Source organism: Cariama cristata, unplaced genomic scaffold (assembly GCF_000690535.1).
Source record: "Cariama cristata isolate BGI_N322 unplaced genomic scaffold, ASM69053v1 scaffold44751, whole genome shotgun sequence".
In the NCBI taxonomy this organism is placed as follows: Eukaryota; Metazoa; Chordata; class Aves; order Cariamiformes; family Cariamidae; genus Cariama; species Cariama cristata.
Genome location: NW_009600688.1, coordinates 4,206 through 8,783, shown reverse-complemented (window position 1 = coordinate 8,783; position 4,578 = coordinate 4,206).

The following is a 4,578-nucleotide window of genomic DNA, read 5'->3' as shown; positions in this document are numbered from 1 at the left end:
AGATTATATACTTGTTAAAGAGCATTTTAGTGCTTAGTACAATATTAACTTTTAACTGGGATTAATCCACTGAGCAAGTCCAACAGTTTGCCAGTTGATGATAACTTGTGTTAACCTGCATTTCAGAGGGCAATGACTCACTTGCAAAATTCTGTCCTGTTACCACTCCAAAGTATAAAGGCCTCATATGCACATCCAGAAAGGAGGCATTCTCAGATTCAGTATTTTCTAGCAGTTGCTGTCTGGAAAAAGAATACCCATTGTAAATGTTACAATACGTTTCTACTTTCTCTAACTCAAACTGTTGCCTGCATCTTTTTTGCTACATGTAAGGCAAATTTTTGCACTATATTAGTGCAGCATGATATGCACTTAACTAGTATTGCCATAGAAACTGCCTCTTTTCAGAAAGGATGATGATGTATCTTGTGCAAGGAGTGTCAAGTAGACAGGTCTTGAATCCTGAAGAGAGTAGCGTTTGGTTTGGACTGCGACTGGATGGAATCAGCTAACGACGTGTACTGTACACACCATTCCTTGTCACAGCGGCCATTTGTAGTCTATATCATGGCAGTAATACAAGTGTCTAGTTTCTTGCCCCATCTACCTATACTGGTATAGATTGTCCTGCTGGTTTCTAATTGTACTTTGAAGGCTGTTTATGACTAGATTTTTTATATTTGTTAACTTTGTTAGAAAAAAAAGAAAAGAAAAAGAAAAGTGGTTGCCCTATAATCTTGAGTGACATACTTACTGTCTAAAAAGGTATTCTGATTGTTTGTTAAACTAAAATAAAATGGTTTTGCTTTTTTTTCCTTCTGCTAGTGAGAGCGTTTTCACTGTTGCTGACAGTGCAATACTCAGAGCCCTTTTGTCTTTTCTAATTAGGATAATTGGATAGACTCTTTTAATTATTCAGTTAAACCCTTGAGTGTACTGGCAAGTAAATAATAAGATCAATAGTTCTGCCATTTTAATACTCATGACTGTTTAAAAAACTATGGCAGTATAAAAACTTACTGTTAACCTCTTCCATGCGTATGGCTTTTCAGTGTTACACTTTTGACATGAAGCTCATTGACTTGCCACTGTATCTACATGCCGGTTACAGATGTGATTCATGACCTGAGGAAGGTTATTCTCATCAGATGGCTTCTATGTGTAGCCTGAATATAGAAGTGACTGTGCCACTACTAAGCAATACAAAACTTTATCAGGCAACCTTTCAAAAATAATTGTTATATAAAGTTCAATATTAGGTTCTCAGGTCTTTTTTATAACCTAAACCGTTTCTGCCTACTCATCACACTATTTACTCAAGAAGCACCAGTTTTTGCACACTGAATAAAACTGTGGCTTTGCAAACTTTGGCCCAGATCCACTGAAACTGATGACAAGACTCTCGTGGACATCAATGGGTAACATCAGTCCTTAAAAATACCTACTTTCGTTCCATGTAGAATAATTCTTGGAACCAATGTGCGTTCTGTGCAATGTTCAAGAGAGATTGTGATCCTCCTTTAACTAACTGAGCTAACTTACATTACCAGTGTGGTGTTACTGCATCAAGAAATTATCTTCCTCCCACTGCATAAGTGTTTCCCCAAATGGGAATGATGAACAAAGAGGAACAATAGTAACAACCTTTTGTACAGGTTTAATTTCTCATTTTATACCTTGATCTGGCCACAGCTGGTGAAGTGCCATGGCCCCCTGCCACAGCAGTGATTCATTCATATATGTGTTGCAGGACTGAGGGCTTCAGTCTTACATTGCTTTGTAAAGATTCATAGGAAAAAACCCAAATCTTGATGAATTTAATTACTTCAGCATTCTTGAGTAGAAAACAAGAAAAACCTAGTTGATTCCTATTTTGTCAGACACAAAAAATAACATGGAAAAGTTATAAAGTTTTAAAGAATGATAACTATCACATGATAACATAATAGAATGATAACAACGTAAAGCTTAATCACCATTTCTGTACTTTTAGAAGTCTGATTCTGTGTTGTCAAATAGTATTGGACCAATAGGGAATTGAGAGAACAGGGTTTCTTTCATTGGCAATGAGTCATCTTTATTTTTTATACTGGCTTGTCTTAGCAGGAGCTGTTGCCTAGTTCTGGCCTTGAAGATTTTTATGTCCTAAATATAAGAATTTAATAACTTGAAGTTAAAGGTATGCCATCTCCTTTTTCTCACTATATAAAATGGACAAATGAAGAAAGAGATAGGAGGGGGTTTTTTAAAGTATGTTTGACCTTTGCAATCCATGTGAGTATTTTAGTATATGTTACATTTTGTATCTGGTCAGTGATTTTTGCTGGTGCACATCTGCATCATACTAGTGCTGCATTTAAAATCTAGAGTGCATTTTTATTATTTTTTTTTATGAACAAAGTGCATGGAAATTTGAAGCCTTGTTATCAAGGAAAAAATATTAGGCTATAAGGAGGGATGAAATTTTATATAAAGCTAAAAGTTGCAAACGTGATTAACCCCTTTAGCACTGAAATAGGAATAAATAATAGGTGAATTATCAGTATAGAATGAAAAGCAATTTGCTTTAAGAATCAGAATGCTTCTACAAATCCAGTGCCTAAAGCAGCCACTACTGTAGATTGTTAGTTTGTGAACGTAATGTATCCAGTGATCAAATAAACCATTCAGAAATTAGCGAAGTAGACATTTTCCTGTTGATGTGGTGGTTTGTATTTTCCTTTTTAAATCTGTAGTTTCTAGATTACTGTGTCTGCTTTGAGTCCTGGAGCAGTTCCTTTTTGAAGCTGTGATGCAACTGCACACATTTGTTTATATTTGGTATAAAGCATTAATTTTGAAACTCCCTTCCTGCTGTCAAAATGTAATAAAGTTTTTTTCCTATATTACAATCTGAAGAGACCAATTTAAAAACTATATGTATAAATCACTGTAAAATATACCTTGAATGAAATGGAAATTTGTCTTTTACCTTTATGTAAATTGTGCTTACCCAAAGTTAAGAGTTTATTTTGCCTAACTTAATTTACTTGAATATTTATTTTGTAGAACAAGGAGGCAGCTGTCAGGAATGTTTACTTTCTTTTGTTAATGTTAATTTGTAAATTGTGTAATGCATTTTTATTTTTTAAATTATGTATATTTCTTTTTTAATGCACAAAATGTTTACGTACAACCACTGCAAATTTGTGTATATTGTCACTAAGCTTTATTCAGTTAATACAGATGCATGAAAATGTAACAAGTCTTACATTTTCATCTGGGTTATTTTTACGTAACTGATGTATTGCTGACAATAAATATAAACACAAAATCATTTAATGTCTGTTTTTAATAGATGTAGTATTCTATGCTGGGATAGAGTAACAATAAAATCCAGATCCCTAAAATATGACCACCTTTTAAATAGTCTCTTTTTTTTGAAAGACATTATCAAAAATATTCTTCTTAAAAATTAGTATTTCTTTTTAAAATAAAGGGAAAAAACCTTTCTGATGTTGTGATAACTATCAAAGTCAATTGCTACATTCTTTGTTGACTTAGATATTTATTAATTAAATATGCATTGTAAACTTCTAATAAATGCAATAAATCAATGGTATTTTAAATTTTCTTCCTTAATTACCAGTTTTAGGTCAGAAAAACCAACCCATTTGTGGTGACTAAGGGGTGGATCAAGATCTCACTAAAAGACATCTATTCACTTCAGTGAAGCTGAATCTGTCCCTGTCCCTATACAAGGAGCAAGGAGCAAAATCCTTCTCCTCCAAATAAACAAACACGCCCAGTGCAATCAATAAAAATGTCATTTTCACCCCAGTTGTTGAATAAACATTGCCAAATTCACTCTAATTTCTTCTAGAATCAAGAGTTTGTTGTTGATTACCTAAGAAAAATAGTGACTCTGCACTTTTTTTGTAACTGCTCGTATTCTATTTCTGTGCTCTCCAAAACTCTTTTTTTTTCATGTCCATTTCTGCAGCATACATTTACACAGCAGTTCATGGGGTTTTGTCCAATTTCAGTAGTTATTACCTCCCCAGTAGCCCTTCCAGTAACCCTTAAGAGGTTTAAACCCAATTTTGAGAGCACACAACTCTGATTTTAGAGGCATTTCAGGTTTTTCAGAAGTGCCTTCTACCTACATTTTCTCCTGCTGGAATCCACAGTAAAAGAACCAACACATTGGACTAGTCTTCCCACCGAAAATTTAATAGAGGAATTTTTTAGATCACTTAAAGTTGTTTAACTCAGTACAGGCAGAATTCTACAAACAGTTAAAAAACATACTTCAGAGAAGAAAATTTAAATTTTCATTTAAACTCTAAAGAAGAGAATTACCTATACGGTCTTCACATTCAGTAAAGAAAACTTGTGGTAGGACTTTGGCAGGTGGTTGCGAGACTTCTAAAGTAATGGCTTACAGATTGGGAAATGTATTCTTTATTCTAAAAAATATTAGGAGAATCTAGTTTTCCAATACAAGTATAATGAAAGGAGATAAATAGGTAAATCAAGATGCTTAGGTAAGCCTGGTAAATATTTTAGCCTTCTGGTAATGTGAAAATCTACAGTGTT